Genomic DNA, 20,380 nt, shown 5'->3' with positions numbered 1-20,380 from the left:
CACATATAGGCATTAATATACAATATTTGTTTTTCTCTTTCTGACTTACTTCACTCTGTATGACAGTCTCTAGATCCATCAACTTCTCTACAAATGACCCAGTTTCATTCCTTTTTATGGCTGAGTAATATTCCATTTTATATATGTACCACATCTTTATCCATTCGTCTGTCTGTGGGCATTTAGGTTGCTTCCATTACCTGGCTATTGTAAATAGTGCTGCAATGAACATTGTGGTGAATGTGTCTTTGTGAATTATGGTTTTCTCTGGGTATATGCCCAGAAGTGGGATTGCTGGATCCTATGGTAATTCTCTTTTTAGTTTTTTAATGGAACCTCCATACTGTTCTCCATAGTGACTGTATCAATTTACATTCCCACCAATAGCGGAAGAGGGTTCCTTTTGTCCACACCCTCCCCAGAATTTGTTGTTTGTACATTATCTGATGATGCCGATTCTAACAGGTGTGAGGTCTTACCTCATTGTAGTTTTGATTTGCATTTCTCTAATAATTAGTGATGTTGAGCAGCTTCTCATGTGCGTCTTGGCCATCTCTGTGACTTCTTTGAAGAAACGTCTCTTTAGATCTTCTGCCCATTTTTGTATTGGGTTGTTTGTTTTATTAATATTAAGCTGCATGAGCTGTTTATATATATTGGAGATTAAACCTTTGTCCATTGATTCGTTTGTGAACGTTTTCGCCCATTCTGAGGGTTGCCTTTTTCCATTCCCGTTTTTTTAACAAAGAAAGAAAGAAAGCAAAAGAAGCAGAACACTAATGTGCGTGAAATATGCCTCTTGAAACTGTCGTTTTGAAATATGGACGTCTTTTGAATTTTTTGGTCGATATATGACCCCAGGATTTGTTTTCAGGGCAGGTGTCATTTACAGGCCTGTAATGATTTGGAATATCCACTGACCATTAGCGCTGGGATTAAAGCTGCAGTTGTGGGAAACGGCCACAAGGTGGCAGCAGTTCTCCCTTACCAAATCTGGTTACTAGGGCAGCAGAGCCTCAATGGAAGTCGCGTTCTAGATTGGAATGTAGAACGGAATGTGCCAGGAGAAGGCCCCTCAAGTGTGTCTCACTACTTCTTTTTCTTGTTTTTAATTTAATTTTTTATTTTTTTATTACAGCATGTTTGAGTACAACGTTTAGCTTGTTGTAGGTGTGCAAGAGGTGGTTCTTTTACACATATACATATGTCTGTTCTTCCTGGGATCCTTTTCCCATGTACGTTATGACAGAATGTTGAGTAGTCTTCTCTTGGTACTCCGTAGGTCTTTGGTGATTATATACGTCTACTGTGTTTGTATATGTCTGTTAACCCCAATATCGTAATGAATTCAATCCTCACACCTTTCCTTTGGTGAACCATAAGTTTGTTTAATGAATCTGTGATTGCCCTTCTCCGTGGAAATATCTGCCCTGGTATCAATTTATAGGTAACACCTATAAGTGATATGATACGATATGTGTCTTTCACTCTCTGACTTACTCCAAGTCACGTGATTACCTCGAGACTCATCTACGGTGCTGCGAATGGCATTGTGTCCTTTTTTTCCTTGGCGAATATTCTGTCTTAGCGAGGTCCATTTTCTGCAATGTGATTCCCTGAGGGCTGAGGATTAGCTGCCCTGGGCAGCCTGACCCTGCCGGCAAGCCCTCCCCAGGTGTGCCTGGGTTGAGGTCAATATAAACAGCACTCCAGGCAGCAATAGCCCCTGCAGCTGTGCCTGACTCCATATTCTCTGCCCCGTCAGCAGTCTCGGGGCTGTGCTGGTGGGAGGGTGTGAGGGTCCACGGCTTTGTGGGTGGCCCGGTGTGAGTGGGGCTCTGCTGGACTTTCGGCAGGAGTTGCCAGGCTGCCACCTGTAAAGAAGAGGATGTGTCACCCATAACTTCCACTGGAATATCTCTCCGGGCTGAGGTGAGGAAGGAAAAAAAGGAGTGGGGGCCGGGACAGGAGGGGTATCTCAGGCAGGGCAATGGAAAGCTTCCAGAAGAGCGCCCGTGGCCAGGACCATCCTGGCTGACCTGCAGGCACCAAGTTGGCCTGCGTGCCGTCGCTGGTGTGGCTCCACGGCCCTCCCTCTAGGCTTTCAAGCCCTTGTACATATTCAGGTGTTTCACCTGGGAAGGGTGGGAACAGTTCAGCAGCATCTGGCCTGGGGCTCAGCTCACGTTTACTCACAGAGGCCTGGGCACGGTCCCCCAGCTTTGCAATAAGGACGCTCCTTGCGTGGGTGGGTGGGGCTGCTGGCTGTATGGGAGATGATTCCCCACCTCTGACCAATTTCAGAATTGTTTACCACTGGAGCAAGTGCCTTGGTAGTGTTTTCCTCTGTATAACGGTTAGGTTCAATTTTTTTTTTTCTTTCTCGTTCAAGTTAGATTTTATTCCTCTTTTATGTATTTATAGATATAAGCATGGAAATAATTCATTGTTATATATACATCAGTGTGAATGGAAGAACTTTTTTTCTGTTTTATTTTTACATTTTATTTTTAAAAATTTTGAAATTTAATTTTGTTTATTTTTTTATACAATAGGTTATTATTAGTTATCAATTTTATGCATATACATGTATACAGGTCAATCCCAATCTCCCAACTCATCCCACCACCACCACCCCATGGCTTCCCCCACTTTGTGTCCATACGTCAGTTCTCTACCTCTGTGTCTCTATTTCTGCCCTGCAAACCAGTTCATCTGTACCATTTTTCTAGGTTCCACATATAGGCATTAATATACAATATTTGTTTTTCTCTTTCTGACTTACTTCACTCTGTATGACAGTCTCTAGATCCATCAACTTCTCTACAAATGACCCAGTTTCATTCCTTTTTATGGCTGAGTAATATTCCATTTTATATATGTACCACATCTTTATCCATTCGTCTGTCTGTGGGCATTTAGGTTGCTTCCATTACCTGGCTATTGTAAATAGTGCTGCAATGAACATTGTGGTGAATGTGTCTTTGTGATTTATGGTTTTCTCTGGGTATATGCCCAGAAGTGGGATTGCTGGATCCTATGGTAATTCTCTTTTTAGTTTTTTAAAGGAACCTCCATACTGTTCTCCATAGTGACTGTATCAATTTACATTCCCACCAATAGCGGAAGAGGGTTCCTTTTGTCCACACCCTCCCCAGAATTTGTTGTTTGTACATTATCTGATGATGCCGATTCTAACAGGTGTGAGGTCTTACCTCATTGTAGTTTTGATTTGCATTTCTCTAATAATTAGTGATGTTGAGCAGCTTTTCATGTGCGTATTGGCCATCTGTGTGTCTTCTTTGAAGAAACGTCTCTTTAGATCTTCTGCCCATTTTTGTATTGGGTTGTTTGTTTTATTAATATTAAGCTGCATGAGCTGTTTATATATATTGGAGATTAAACCCTTGTCCATTGATTCGTTTGTGAATGTTTTCGCCCATTCTGAGGGTTGCCTTTTTCCATTCCCCTTTTTTTTAACAAAGAAAGAAAGAAAGCAAAAGAAGCAGAACACTAATGTGCGTGAAATATGCCTCTTGAAACTGTCGTTTTGAAATATGGACGTCTTTTGAATTTTTTGGTCGATATATGACCCCAGGATTTGTTTTCAGGGCAGGTGTCATTTACAGGCCTGTAATGATTTGGAATATCCACTGACCATTAGCGCTGGGATTAAAGCTGCAGTTGTGGGAAACGGCCACAAGGTGGCAGCTGTTCTCCCTTACCAAATCTGGTTACTAGGGCAGCAGAGCCTCAATGGAAGTCGCGTTCTAGATTGGAATGTAGAACGGAATGTGCCAGGAGAAGGCCCCTCAAGTGTGTCTCACTACTTCTTGTTCTTGTTTTTAATTTAATTTTTTATTTTTTTATTACAGCATGTTTGAGTACAACGTTTAGCTTGTTGTAGGTGTGCCAGAGGTGGTTCTTTTACACATATACATATGTCTGTTCTTCCTGGGATCCTTTTCCCATGTACGTTATGACAGAATGTTGAGTAGTCTTCTCTTGGTACTCCGTAGGTCTTTGGTGATTATATACGTCTACTGTGTTTGTATATGTCTGTTAACCCCAATATCGTAATGAATTCAATCCTCACACCTTTCCTTTGGTGAACCATAAGTTTGTTTAATGATTCTGTGATTGCCCTTCTCCGTGGAAATATCTGCCCTGGTATCAATTTATAGGTAACACCTATAAGTGATATGATACGATATGTGTCTTTCACTCTCTGACTTACTCCAAGTCACGTGATTACCTCGAGACTCATCTACGGTGCTGCGAATGGCATTGTGTCCTTTTTTTCCTTGGCGAATATTCTGTCTTAGCGAGGTCCATTTTCTGCAATGTGATTCCCTGAGGGCTGAGGATTAGCTGCCATGGGCAGCCTGACCCTGCCGGCAAGCCCTCCCCAGGTGTGCCTGGGTTGAGGTCAATATAAACAGCACTCCAGGCAGCAATAGCCCCTGCAGCTGTGCCTGACTCCATATTCTCTGCCCCGTCAGCAGTCTCGGGGCTGTGCTGGTGGGAGGGTGTGAGGGTCCACGGCTTTGTGGGTGGCCCGGTGTGAGTGGGGCTCTGCTGGACTTTCGGCAGGAGTTGCCAGGCTGCCACCTGTAAAGAAGAGGATGTGTCACCCATAACTTCCACTGGAATATCTCTCCGGGCTGAGGTGAGGAAGGAAAAAAAGGAGTGGGGGCCGGGACAGGAGGGGTATCTCAGGCAGGGCAATGGAAAGCTTCCAGAAGAGCGCCCGTGGCCAGGACCATCCTGGCTGACCTGCAGGCACCAAGTTGGCCTGCGTGCCGTCGCTGGTGTGGCTCCACGGCCCTCCCTCTAGGCTTTCAAGCCCTTGTACATATTCAGGTGTTTCACCTGGGAAGGGTGGGAACAGTTCAGCAGCATCTGGCCTGGGGCTCAGCTCACGTTTACTCACAGAGGCCTGGGCACGGTCCCCCAGCTTTGCAATAAGGACGCTCCTTGCGTGGGTGGGTGGGGCTGCTGGCTGTATGGGAGATGATTCCCCACCTCTGACCAATTTCAGAATTGTTTACCACTGGAGCAAGTGCCTTGGTAGTGTTTTCCTCTGTATAACGGTTAGGTTCAATTTTTTTTTTTCTTTCTCGTTCAAGTTAGATTTTATTCCTCTTTTATGTATTTATAGATATAAGCATGGAAATAATTCATTGTTATATATACATCAGTGTGAATGGAAGAACTTTTTTTCTGTTTTATTTTTACATTTTATTTTTAAAAATTTTGAAATTTAATTTTGTTTATTTTTTTATACAATAGGTTATTATTAGTTATCAATTTTATGCATATACATGTATACAGGTCAATCCCAATCTCCCAACTCATCCCACCACCACCACCCCATGGCTTCCCCCACTTTGTGTCCATACGTCAGTTCTCTACCTCTGTGTCTCTATTTCTGCCCTGCAAACCAGTTCATCTGTACCATTTTTCTAGGTTCCACATATAGGCATTAATATACAATATTTGTTTTTCTCTTTCTGACTTACTTCACTCTGTATGACAGTCTCTAGATCCATCAACTTCTCTACAAATGACCCAGTTTCATTCCTTTTTATGGCTGAGTAATATTCCATTTTATATATGTACCACATCTTTATCCATTCGTCTGTCTGTGGGCATTTAGGTTGCTTCCATTACCTGGCTATTGTAAATAGTGCTGCAATGAACATTGTGGTGAATGTGTCTTTGTGAATTATGGTTTTCTCTGGGTATATGCCCAGAAGTGGGATTGCTGGATCCTATGGTAATTCTCTTTTTAGTTTTTTAATGGAACCTCCATACTGTTCTCCATAGTGACTGTATCAATTTACATTCCCACCAATAGCGGAAGAGGGTTCCTTTTGTCCACACCCTCCCCAGAATTTGTTGTTTGTACATTATCTGATGATGCCGATTCTAACAGGTGTGAGGTCTTACCTCATTGTAGTTTTGATTTGCATTTCTCTAATAATTAGTGATGTTGAGCAGCTTCTCATGTGCGTCTTGGCCATCTCTGTGACTTCTTTGAAGAAACGTCTCTTTAGATCTTCTGCCCATTTTTGTATTGGGTTGTTTGTTTTATTAATATTAAGCTGCATGAGCTGTTTATATATATTGGAGATTAAACCTTTGTCCATTGATTCGTTTGTGAACGTTTTCGCCCATTCTGAGGGTTGCCTTTTTCCATTCCCGTTTTTTTAACAAAGAAAGAAAGAAAGCAAAAGAAGCAGAACACTAATGTGCGTGAAATATGCCTCTTGAAACTGTCGTTTTGAAATATGGACGTCTTTTGAATTTTTTGGTCGATATATGACCCCAGGATTTGTTTTCAGGGCAGGTGTCATTTACAGGCCTGTAATGATTTGGAATATCCACTGACCATTAGCGCTGGGATTAAAGCTGCAGTTGTGGGAAACGGCCACAAGGTGGCAGCAGTTCTCCCTTACCAAATCTGGTTACTAGGGCAGCAGAGCCTCAATGGAAGTCGCGTTCTAGATTGGAATGTAGAACGGAATGTGCCAGGAGAAGGCCCCTCAAGTGTGTCTCACTACTTCTTTTTCTTGTTTTTAATTTAATTTTTTATTTTTTTATTACAGCATGTTTGAGTACAACGTTTAGCTTGTTGTAGGTGTGCAAGAGGTGGTTCTTTTACACATATACATATGTCTGTTCTTCCTGGGATCCTTTTCCCATGTACGTTATGACAGAATGTTGAGTAGTCTTCTCTTGGTACTCCGTAGGTCTTTGGTGATTATATACGTCTACTGTGTTTGTATATGTCTGTTAACCCCAATATCGTAATGAATTCAATCCTCACACCTTTCCTTTGGTGAACCATAAGTTTGTTTAATGAATCTGTGATTGCCCTTCTCCGTGGAAATATCTGCCCTGGTATCAATTTATAGGTAACACCTATAAGTGATATGATACGATATGTGTCTTTCACTCTCTGACTTACTCCAAGTCACGTGATTACCTCGAGACTCATCTACGGTGCTGCGAATGGCATTGTGTCCTTTTTTTCCTTGGCGAATATTCTGTCTTAGCGAGGTCCATTTTCTGCAATGTGATTCCCTGAGGGCTGAGGATTAGCTGCCCTGGGCAGCCTGACCCTGCCGGCAAGCCCTCCCCAGGTGTGCCTGGGTTGAGGTCAATATAAACAGCACTCCAGGCAGCAATAGCCCCTGCAGCTGTGCCTGACTCCATATTCTCTGCCCCGTCAGCAGTCTCGGGGCTGTGCTGGTGGGAGGGTGTGAGGGTCCACGGCTTTGTGGGTGGCCCGGTGTGAGTGGGGCTCTGCTGGACTTTCGGCAGGAGTTGCCAGGCTGCCACCTGTAAAGAAGAGGATGTGTCACCCATAACTTCCACTGGAATATCTCTCCGGGCTGAGGTGAGGAAGGAAAAAAAGGAGTGGGGGCCGGGACAGGAGGGGTATCTCAGGCAGGGCAATGGAAAGCTTCCAGAAGAGCGCCCGTGGCCAGGACCATCCTGGCTGACCTGCAGGCACCAAGTTGGCCTGCGTGCCGTCGCTGGTGTGGCTCCACGGCCCTCCCTCTAGGCTTTCAAGCCCTTGTACATATTCAGGTGTTTCACCTGGGAAGGGTGGGAACAGTTCAGCAGCATCTGGCCTGGGGCTCAGCTCACGTTTACTCACAGAGGCCTGGGCACGGTCCCCCAGCTTTGCAATAAGGACGCTCCTTGCGTGGGTGGGTGGGGCTGCTGGCTGTATGGGAGATGATTCCCCACCTCTGACCAATTTCAGAATTGTTTACCACTGGAGCAAGTGCCTTGGTAGTGTTTTCCTCTGTATAACGGTTAGGTTCAATTTTTTTTTTTCTTTCTCGTTCAAGTTAGATTTTATTCCTCTTTTATGTATTTATAGATATAAGCATGGAAATAATTCATTGTTATATATACATCAGTGTGAATGGAAGAACTTTTTTTCTGTTTTATTTTTACATTTTATTTTTAAAAATTTTGAAATTTAATTTTGTTTATTTTTTTATACAATAGGTTATTATTAGTTATCAATTTTATGCATATACATGTAAACAGGTCAATCCCAATCTCCCAACTCATCCCACCACCACCACCCCATGGCTTCCCCCACTTTGTGTCCATACGTCAGTTCTCTACCTCTGTGTCTCTATTTCTGCCCTGCAAACCAGTTCATCTGTACCATTTTTCTAGGTTCCACATATAGGCATTAATATACAATATTTGTTTTTCTCTTTCTGACTTACTTCACTCTGTATGACAGTCTCTAGATCCATCAACTTCTCTACAAATGACCCAGTTTCATTCCTTTTTATGGCTGAGTAATATTCCATTTTATATATGTACCACATCTTTATCCATTCGTCTGTCTGTGGGCATTTAGGTTGCTTCCATTACCTGGCTATTGTAAATAGTGCTGCAATGAACATTGTGGTGAATGTGTCTTTGTGATTTATGGTTTTCTCTGGGTATATGCCCAGAAGTGGGATTGCTGGATCCTATGGTAATTCTCTTTTTAGTTTTTTAAAGGAACCTCCATACTGTTCTCCATAGTGACTGTATCAATTTACATTCCCACCAATAGCGGAAGAGGGTTCCTTTTGTCCACACCCTCCCCAGAATTTGTTGTTTGTACATTATCTGATGATGCCGATTCTAACAGGTGTGAGGTCTTACCTCATTGTAGTTTTGATTTGCATTTCTCTAATAATTAGTGATGTTGAGCAGCTTTTCATGTGCGTATTGGCCATCTGTGTGTCTTCTTTGAAGAAACGTCTCTTTAGATCTTCTGCCCATTTTTGTATTGGGTTGTTTGTTTTATTAATATTAAGCTGCATGAGCTGTTTATATATATTGGAGATTAAACCCTTGTCCATTGATTCGTTTGTGAATGTTTTCGCCCATTCTGAGGGTTGCCTTTTTCCATTCCCCTTTTTTTTAACAAAGAAAGAAAGAAAGCAAAAGAAGCAGAACACTAATGTGCGTGAAATATGCCTCTTGAAACTGTCGTTTTGAAATATGGACGTCTTTTGAATTTTTTGGTCGATATATGACCCCAGGATTTGTTTTCAGGGCAGGTGTCATTTACAGGCCTGTAATGATTTGGAATATCCACTGACCATTAGCGCTGGGATTAAAGCTGCAGTTGTGGGAAACGGCCACAAGGTGGCAGCTGTTCTCCCTTACCAAATCTGGTTACTAGGGCAGCAGAGCCTCAATGGAAGTCGCGTTCTAGATTGGAATGTAGAACGGAATGTGCCAGGAGAAGGCCCCTCAAGTGTGTCTCACTACTTCTTGTTCTTGTTTTTAATTTAATTTTTTATTTTTTTATTACAGCATGTTTGAGTACAACGTTTAGCTTGTTGTAGGTGTGCCAGAGGTGGTTCTTTTACACATATACATATGTCTGTTCTTCCTGGGATCCTTTTCCCATGTACGTTATGACAGAATGTTGAGTAGTCTTCTCTTGGTACTCCGTAGGTCTTTGGTGATTATATACGTCTACTGTGTTTGTATATGTCTGTTAACCCCAATATCGTAATGAATTCAATCCTCACACCTTTCCTTTGGTGAACCATAAGTTTGTTTAATGATTCTGTGATTGCCCTTCTCCGTGGAAATATCTGCCCTGGTATCAATTTATAGGTAACACCTATAAGTGATATGATACGATATGTGTCTTTCACTCTCTGACTTACTCCAAGTCACGTGATTACCTCGAGACTCATCTACGGTGCTGCGAATGGCATTGTGTCCTTTTTTTCCTTGGCGAATATTCTGTCTTAGCGAGGTCCATTTTCTGCAATGTGATTCCCTGAGGGCTGAGGATTAGCTGCCATGGGCAGCCTGACCCTGCCGGCAAGCCCTCCCCAGGTGTGCCTGGGTTGAGGTCAATATAAACAGCACTCCAGGCAGCAATAGCCCCTGCAGCTGTGCCTGACTCCATATTCTCTGCCCCGTCAGCAGTCTCGGGGCTGTGCTGGTGGGAGGGTGTGAGGGTCCACGGCTTTGTGGGTGGCCCGGTGTGAGTGGGGCTCTGCTGGACTTTCGGCAGGAGTTGCCAGGCTGCCACCTGTAAAGAAGAGGATGTGTCACCCATAACTTCCACTGGAATATCTCTCCGGGCTGAGGTGAGGAAGGAAAAAAAGGAGTGGGGGCCGGGACAGGAGGGGTATCTCAGGCAGGGCAATGGAAAGCTTCCAGAAGAGCGCCCGTGGCCAGGACCATCCTGGCTGACCTGCAGGCACCAAGTTGGCCTGCGTGCCGTCGCTGGTGTGGCTCCACGGCCCTCCCTCTAGGCTTTCAAGCCCTTGTACATATTCAGGTGTTTCACCTGGGAAGGGTGGGAACAGTTCAGCAGCATCTGGCCTGGGGCTCAGCTCACGTTTACTCACAGAGGCCTGGGCACGGTCCCCCAGCTTTGCAATAAGGACGCTCCTTGCGTGGGTGGGTGGGGCTGCTGGCTGTATGGGAGATGATTCCCCACCTCTGACCAATTTCAGAATTGTTTACCACTGGAGCAAGTGCCTTGGTAGTGTTTTCCTCTGTATAACGGTTAGGTTCAATTTTTTTTTTTCTTTCTCGTTCAAGTTAGATTTTATTCCTCTTTTATGTATTTATAGATATAAGCATGGAAATAATTCATTGTTATATATACATCAGTGTGAATGGAAGAACTTTTTTTCTGTTTTATTTTTACATTTTATTTTTAAAAATTTTGAAATTTAATTTTGTTTATTTTTTTATACAATAGGTTATTATTAGTTATCAATTTTATGCATATACATGTATACAGGTCAATCCCAATCTCCCAACTCATCCCACCACCACCACCCCATGGCTTCCCCCACTTTGTGTCCATACGTCAGTTCTCTACCTCTGTGTCTCTATTTCTGCCCTGCAAACCAGTTCATCTGTACCATTTTTCTAGGTTCCACATATAGGCATTAATATACAATATTTGTTTTTCTCTTTCTGACTTACTTCACTCTGTATGACAGTCTCTAGATCCATCAACTTCTCTACAAATGACCCAGTTTCATTCCTTTTTATGGCTGAGTAATATTCCATTTTATATATGTACCACATCTTTATCCATTCGTCTGTCTGTGGGCATTTAGGTTGCTTCCATTACCTGGCTATTGTAAATAGTGCTGCAATGAACATTGTGGTGAATGTGTCTTTGTGATTTATGGTTTTCTCTGGGTATATGCCCAGAAGTGGGATTGCTGGATCCTATGGTAATTCTCTTTTTAGTTTTTTAAAGGAACCTCCATACTGTTCTCCATAGTGACTGTATCAATTTACATTCCCACCAATAGCGGAAGAGGGTTCCTTTTGTCCACACCCTCCCCAGAATTTGTTGTTTGTACATTATCTGATGATGCCGATTCTAACAGGTGTGAGGTCTTACCTCATTGTAGTTTTGATTTGCATTTCTCTAATAATTAGTGATGTTGAGCAGCTTTTCATGTGCGTCTTGGCCATCTCTGTGTCTTCTTTGAAGAAACGTCTCTTTAGATCTTCTGCCCATTTTTGTATTGGGTTGTTTGTTTTATTAATATTAAGCTGCATGAGCTGTTTATATATATTGGAGATTAAACCCTTGTCCATTGATTCGTTTGTGAATGTTTTCGCCCATTCTGAGGGTTGCCTTTTTCCATTCCCCTTTTTTTTAACAAAGAAAGAAAGAAAGCAAAAGAAGCAGAACACTAATGTGCGTGAAATATGCCTCTTGAAACTGTCGTTTTGAAATATGGACGTCTTTTGAATTTTTTGGTCGATATATGACCCCAGATTTTGTTTTCAGGGCAGGTGTCATTTACAGGCCTGTAATGATTTGGAATATCCACTGACCATTAGCCCTGGGATTAAAGCTGCAGTTGTGGGAAACGGCCACAAGGTGGCAGCAGTTCTCCCTTACCAAATCTGGTTACTAGGGCAGCAGAGCCTCAATGGAAGTCGCGTTCTAGATTGGAATGTAGAACGGAATGTGCCAGGAGAAGGCCCCTCAAGTGTGTCTCACTACTTCTTGTTCTTGTTTTTAATTTAATTTTTTATTTTTTTATTACAGCATGTTTGAGTACAACGTTTAGCTTGTTGTAGGTGTGCAAGAGGTGGTTCTTTTACACATATACATATGTCTGTTCTTCCTGGGATCCTTTTCCCATGTACGTTATGACAGAATGTTGAGTAGTCTTCTCTTGGTACTCCGTAGGTCTTTGGTGATTATATACGTCTACTGTGTTTGTATATGTCTGTTAACCCCAATATCGTAATGAATTCAATCCTCACACCTTTCCTTTGGTGAACCATAAGTTTGTTTAATGAATCTGTGATTGCCCTTCTCCGTGGAAATATCTGCCCTGGTATCAATTTATAGGTAACACCTATAAGTGATATGATACGATATGTGTCTTTCACTTTCTGACTTACTCCAAGTCACGTGATTACCTCGAGACTCATCAACGGTGCTGCGAATGGCATTGTGTCCTTTTTTCCCTTGGCGAATATTCTGTCTTAGCGAGGTCCATTTTCTGCAATGTGATTCCCTGAGGGCTGAGGATTAGCTGACCTGGGCAGCCTGACCCTGCCGGCAAGCCCTCCCCAGGTGTGCCTGGGTTGAGGTCAATATAAACAGCACTCCAGGCAGCAATAGCCCCTGCAGCTGTGCCTGACTCCATATTCTCTGCCCCGTCAGCAGTCTCGGGGCTGTGCTGGTGGGAGGGTGTGAGGGTCCACGGCTTTGTGGGTGGCCCGGTGTGAGTGGGGCTCTGCTGGACTTTCGGCAGGAGTTGCCAGGCTGCCACCTGTAAAGAAGAGGATGTGTCACCCATAACTTCCACTGGAATATCTCTCCGGGCTGAGGTGAGGAAGGAAAAAAAGGAGTGGGGGCCGGGACAGGAGGGGTATCTCAGGCAGGGCAATGGAAAGCTTCCAGAAGAGCGCCCGTGGCCAGGACCATCCTGGCTGACCTGCAGGCACCAAGTTGGCCTGCGTGCCGTCGCTGGTGTGGCTCCACGGCCCTCCCTCTAGGCTTTCAAGCCCTTGTACATATTCAGGTGTTTCACCTGGGAAGGGTGGGAACAGTTCAGCAGCATCTGGCCTGGGGCTCAGCTCACGTTTACTCACAGAGGCCTGGGCACGGTCCCCAAGCTTTGCAATAAGGACGCTCCTTGCGTGGGCGGATGGGGCTGCTGGCTGTATGGGAGATGATTCCCCACCTCTGACCAATTTCAGAATTGTTTACCACTGGAGCAAGTGCCTTGGTAGTGTTTTCCTCTGTATAACGGTTAGGTTCAGTTTTTTTTTTTTTCTTTTTTGGTTCAAGTTAGATTTTATTCCTCTTTTATGTATTTATAGATATAAGCATGGAAATAATTCATTGTTATATATACATCAGTGTGAATGGAAGAACTTTTATTCTGTTTTATTTTTACATTTTATTTTTAAAAATTTTGAAATTTAATTTTGTTTATTTTTTTATACAGTAGGTTATTATTAGTTATCTATTTTATGCATATACATGTATACAGGTCAATCCCAATCTCCCAACTCATCCCACCACCACCACCCCATGGCTTCCCCCACTTTGTGTCCATACGTCTGTTCTCTACCTCTGTGTCTCTATTTCTGCCCTGCAAACCAGTTCATCTGTACCATTTTTCTAGGTTCCACATATAGGCATTAATATACAATATTTGTTTTTCTCTTTCTGACTTACTTCACTCTGTATGACAGTCTCTAGATCCATCAACTTCTCTACAAATGACCCAGTTTCATTCCTTTTTATGGCTGAGTAATATTCCATTTTATATATGTACCACATCTTTATCCATTCGTCTGTCTGTGGGCATTTAGGTTGCTTCCATTACCTGGCTATTGTAAATAGTGCTGCAATGAACATTGTGGTGAATGTGTCTTTGTGATTTATGGTTTTCTCTGGGTATATGCCCAGAAGTGGGATTGCTGGATCCTATGGTAATTCTCTTTTTAGTTTTTTAAAGGAACCTCCATACTGTTCTCCATAGTGACTGTATCAATTTACATTCCCACCAATAGCGGAAGAGGGTTCCTTTTGTCCACACCCTCCCCAGAATTTGTTGTTTGTACATTATCTGATGATGCCGATTCTAACAGGTGTGAGGTCTTACCTCATTGTAGTTTTGATTTGCATTTCTCTAATAATTAGTGATGTTGAGCAGCTTTTCATGTGCGTCTTGGCCATCTCTGTGTCTTCTTTGAAGAAACGTCTCTTTAGATCTTCTGCCCATTTTTGTATTGGGTTGTTTGTTTTATTAATATTAAGCTGCATGAGCTGTTTATATATATTGGAGATTAAACCCTTGTCCATTGATTCGTTTGTGAACGTTTTCGCCCATTCTGAGGGTTGCCTTTTTCCATTCCCGTTGTTTTAACAAAGAAAGAAAGAAAGCAAAAGAAGCAGAACACTAATGTGCGTGAAATATGCCTCTTGAAACTGTCGTTTTGAAATATGGACGTCTTTTGAATTTTTTGGTCGATATATGACCCCAGGATTTGTTTTCAGGGCAGGTGTCATTTACAGGCCTGTAATGATTTGGAATATCCACTGACCATTAGCCCTGGGATTAAAGCTGCAGTTGTGGGAAACGGCCACAAGGTGGCAGCAGTTCTCCCTTACCAAATCTGGTTACTAGGGCAGCAGAGCCTCAATGGAAGTCGCGTTCTAGATTGGAATGTAGAACGGAATGTGCCAGGAGAAGGCCCCTCAAGTGTGTCTCACTACTTCTTGTTCTTGTTTTTAATTTAATTTTTTATTTTTTTATTACAGCATGTTTGAGTACAACGTTTAGCTTGTTGTAGGTGTGCAAGAGGTGGTTCTTTTACACATATACATATGTCTGTTCTTCCTGGGATCCTTTTCCCATGTACGTTATGACAGAATGTTGAGTAGTCTTCTCTTGGTACTCCGTAGGTCTTTGGTGATTATATACGTCTACTGTGTTTGTATATGTCTGTTAACCCCAATATCGTAATGAATTCAATCCTCACACCTTTCCTTTGGTGAACCATAAGTTTGTTTAATGAATCTGTGATTGCCCTTCTCCGTGGAAATATCTGCCCTGGTATCAATTTATAGGTAACACCTATAAGTGATATGATACGATATGTGTCTTTCACTTTCTGACTTACTCCAAGTCACGTGATTACCTCGAGACTCATCGACGGTGCTGCGAATGGCATTGTGTCCTTTTTTTCCTTGGCGAATATTCTGTCTTAGCGAGGTCCATTTTCTGCAATGTGATTCCCTGAGGGCTGAGGATTAGCTGCCCTGGGCAGCCTGACCCTGCCGGCAAGCCCTCCCCAGGTGTGCCTGGGTTGAGGTCAATATAAACAGCACTCCAGGCAGCAATAGCCCCTGCAGCTGTGCCTGACTCCATATTCTCTGCCCCGTCAGCAGTCTCGGGGCTGTGCTGGTGGGAGGGTGTGAGGGTCCACGGCTTTGTGGGTGGCCCGGTGTGAGTGGGGCTCTGCTGGACTTTCGGCAGGAGTTGCCAGGCTGCCACCTGTAAAGAAGAGGATGTGTCACCCATAACTTCCACTGGAATATCTCTCCGGGCTGAGGTGAGGAAGGAAAAAAAGGAGTGGGGGCCGGGACAGGAGGGGTATCTCAGGCAGGGCAATGGAAAGCTTCCAGAAGAGCGCCCGTGGCCAGGACCATCCTGGCTGACCTGCAGGCACCAAGTTGGCCTGCGTGCCGTCGCTGGTGTGGCTCCACGGCCCTCCCTCTAGGCTTTCAAGCCCTTGTACATATTCAGGTGTTTCACCTGGGAAGGGTGGGAACAGTTCAGCAGCATCTGGCCTGGGGCTCAGCTCACGTTTACTCACAGAGGCCTGGGCACGGTCCCCCAGCTTTGCAATAAGGACGCTCCTTGCGTGGGCGGGTGGGGCTGCTGGCTGTATGGGAGATGATTCCCCACCTCTGACCAATTTCAGAATTGTTTACCACTGGAGCAAGTGCCTTGGTAGTGTTTTCTTCTGTATAACTGTTAGGTTCAGTTTTTTTTTTCTTTTTTGGTTCAAGTTAGATTTTATTCCTCTTTTATGTATTTATAGATATAAGCATGGAAATAATTCATTGTTATATATACATCAGTGTGAATGGAAGAACTTTTTTTCTGTTTTATTTTTACATTTTATTTTTAAAAATTTTGAAATTTAATTTTGTTTATTTTTTTATACAGTAGGTTATTATTAGTTATCAATTTTATGCATATACATGTATACAGGTCAATCCCAATCTCCCAACTCATCCCACCACCACCACCCCATGGCTTCCCCCACTTTGTGTCCATACGTCAGTTCTCTACCTCTGTGTCTCTATTTCTGCCCTGCAAACCAGTTCATCTGTACCATTTTTCTAGGTTCCACATATAGGCATTAATATACAATATTTGTTTTTCTCTTTCTGACTTACTTCACTCTGTATGACAGTCTCTAGATCCATCAACTTCTCTACAAATGACCCAGTTTCATTCCTTTTTATGGCTGAGTAATATTCCATTTTATATATGTACCACATCTTTATCCATTCGTCTGTCTGTGGGCATTTAGGTTGCTTCCATTACCTGGCTATTGTAAATAGTGCTGCAATGAACATTGTGGTGAATGTGTCTTTGTGATTTATGGTTTTCTCTGGGTATATGCCCAGAAGTGGGATTGCTGGATCCTATGGTAATTCTCTTTTTAGTTTTTTAAAGGAAACTCCATACTGTTCTCCATAGTGACTGTATCAATTTACATTCCCACCAATAGCGGAAGAGGGTTCCTTTTGTCCACACCCTCCACAGAATTTGTTGTTTGTACATTATCTGATGATGCCGATTCTAACAGGTGTGAGGTCTTACCTCATTGTAGTTTTGATTTGCATTTCTCTAATAATTAGTGATGTTGAGCAGCTTTTCATGTGCGTCTTGGCCATCTCTGTGTCTTCTATGAAGAAACGTCTCTTTAGATCTTCTGCCCATTTTTCTATTGGGTTGTTTGTTTTATTAATATTAAGCTGCATGAGCTGTTTATACATATTGGAGATTAAACCCTTGTCCATTGATTCGTTTGTGAATGTTTTCGCCCATTCTGAGGGTTGCCTTTTTCCATTCCCCTTTTTTTTAACAAAGAAAGAAAGAAAGCAAAAGAAGCAGAACACTAATGTGCGTGAAATATGCCTCTTGAAACTGTCGTTTTGAAATATGGACGTCTTTTGAATTTTTTGGTCGATATATGACCCCAGATTTTGTTTTCAGGGCAGGTGTCATTTACAGGCCTGTAATGATTTGGAATATCCACTGACCATTAGCCCTGGGATTAAAGCTGCAGTTGTGGGAAACGGCCACAAGGTGGCAGCAGTTCTCCCTTACCATATCTGGTTACTAGGGCAGCAGAGCCTCAATGGAAGTCGCGTTCTAGATTGGAATGTAGAACGGAATGTGCCAGGAGAAGGCCCCTCAAGTGTGTCTCACTACTTCTTGTTCTTGTTTTTAATTTAATTTTTTATTTTTTTATTACAGCATGTTTGAGTACAACGTTTAGCTTGTTGTAGGTGTGCAAGAGGTGGTTCTTTTACACATATACATATGTCTGTTCTTCCTGGGATCCTTTTCCCATGTACGTTATGACAGAATGTTGAGTAGTCTTCTCTTGGTACTCCGTAGGTCTTTGGTGATTATATACGTCTACTGTGTTTGTATATGTCTGTTAACCCCAATATCGTAATGAATTCAATCCTCACACCTTTCCTTTGGTGAACCATAAGTTTGTTTAATGAATCTGTGATTGCCCTTCTCCGTGGAAATATCTGCCCTGGTATCAATTTATAGGTAACACCTATAAGTGATATGATACGATATGTGTCTTTCACTTTCTGACTTACTCCAAGTCACGTGATTACCTCGAGACTCATCAACGGTGCTGCGAATGGCATTGTGTCCTTTTTTCCCTTGGCGAATATTCTGTCTTAGCGAGGTCCATTTTCTGCAATGTGATTCCCTGAGGGCTGAGGATTAGCTGACCTGGGCAGCCTGACCCTGCCGGCAAGCCCTCCCCAGGTGTGCCTGGGTTGAGGTCAATATAAACAGCACTCCAGGCAGCAATAGCCCCTGCAGCTGTGCCTGACTCCATATTCTCTGCCCCGTCAGCAGTCTCGGGGCTGTGCTGGTGGGAGGGTGTGAGGGTCCACGGCTTTGTGGGTGGCCCGGTGTGAGTGGGGCTCTGCTGGACTTTCGGCAGGAGTTGCCAGGCTGCCACCTGTAAAGAAGAGGATGTGTCACCCATAACTTCCACTGGAATATCTCTCCGGGCTGAGGTGAGGAAGGAAAAAAAGGAGTGGGGGCCGGGACAGGAGGGGTATCTCAGGCAGGGCAATGGAAAGCTTCCAGAAGAGCGCCCGTGGCCAGGACCATCATGGCTGACCTGCAGGCACCAAGTTGGCCTGCGTGCCGTCGCTGGTGTGGCTCCACGGCCCTCCCTCTAGGCTTTCAAGCCCTTGTACATATTCAGGTGTTTCACCTGGGAAGGGTGGGAACAGTTCAGCAGCATCTGGCCTGGGGCTCAGCTCACGTTTACTCACAGAGGCCTGGGCACGGTCCCCAAGCTTTGCAATAAGGACGCTCCTTGCGTGGGCGGATGGGGCTGCTGGCTGTATGGGAGATGATTCCCCACCTCTGACCAATTTCAGAATTGTTTACCACTGGAGCAAGTGCCTTGGTAGTGTTTTCCTCTGTATAACGGTTAGGTTCAGTTTTTTTTTTTTTCTTTTTTGGTTCAAGTTAGATTTTATTCCTCTTTTATGTATTTATAGATATAAGCATGGAAATAATTCATTGTTATATATACATCAGTGTGAATGGAAGAACTTTTATTCTGTTTTATTTTTACATTTTATTTTTAAAAATTTTGAAATTTAATTTTGTTTATTTTTTTATACAGTAGGTTATTATTAGTTATCTATTTTATGCATATACATGTATACAGGTCAATCCCAATCTCCCAACTCATCCCACCACCACCACCCCATGGCTTCCCCCACTTTGTGTCCATACGTCTGTTCTCTACCTCTGTGTCTCTATTTCTGCCCTGCAAACCAGTTCATCTGTACCATTTTTCTAGGTTCCACATATAGGCATTAATATACAATATTTGTTTTTCTCTTTCTGACTTACTTCACTCTGTATGACAGTCTCTAGATCCATCAACTTCTCTACAAATGACCCAGTTTCATTCCTTTTTATGGCTGAGTAATATTCCATTTTATATATGTACCACATCTTTATCCATTCGTCTGTCTGTGGCCATTTAGGTTGCTTCCATTACCTGGCTATTGTAAATAGTGCTGCAATGAACATTGTGGTGAATGTGTCTTTGTGATTTATGGTTTTCTCTGGGTATATGCCCAGAAGTGGGATTGCTGGATCCTATGGTAATTCTCTTTTTAGTTTTTTAAAGGAACCTCCATACTGTTCTCCATAGTGACTGTATCAATTTACATTCCCACCAATAGCGGAAGAGGGTTCCTTTTGTCCACACCCTCCCCAGAATTTGTTGTTTGTACATTATCTGATGATGCCGATTCTAACAGGTGTGAGGTCTTACCTCATTGTAGTTTTGATTTGCATTTCTCTAATAATTAGTGATGTTGAGCAGCTTCTCATGTGCGTCTTGGCCATCTCTGTGACTTCTTTGAAGAAACGTCTCTTTAGATCTTCTGCCCATTTTTGTATTGGGTTGTTTGTTTTATTAATATTAAGCTGCATGAGCTGTTTATATATATTGGAGATTAAACCTTTGTCCATTGATTCGTTTGTGAACGTTTTCGCCCATTCTGAGGGTTGCCTTTTTCCATTCCCGTTTTTTTAACAAAGAAAGAAAGAAAGCAAAAGAAGCAGAACACTAATGTGCGTGAAATATGCCTCTTGAAACTGTCGTTTTGAAATATGGACGTCTTTTGAATTTTTTGGTCGATATATGACCCCAGGATTTGTTTTCAGGGCAGGTGTCATTTACAGGCCTGTAATGATTTGGAATATCCACTGACCATTAGCGCTGGGATTAAAGCTGCAGTTGTGGGAAACGGCCACAAGGTGGCAGCAGTTCTCCCTTACCAAATCTGGTTACTAGGGCAGCAGAGCCTCAATGGAAGTCGCGTTCTAGATTGGAATGTAGAACGGAATGTGCCAGGAGAAGGCCCCTCAAGTGTGTCTCACTACTTCTTTTTCTTGTTTTTAATTTAATTTTTTATTTTTTTATTACAGCATGTTTGAGTACAACGTTTAGCTTGTTGTAGGTGTGCAAGAGGTGGTTTTTTTACACATATACATATGTCTGTTCTTCC

This window comes from Mesoplodon bidens, assembly GCF_964165515.1.
Source record: "Mesoplodon bidens genome assembly, chromosome: Y".
Lineage (NCBI taxonomy): Eukaryota > Metazoa > Chordata > Mammalia > Artiodactyla > Ziphiidae > Mesoplodon > Mesoplodon bidens.
This window is presented reverse-complemented; position numbering follows the sequence as displayed.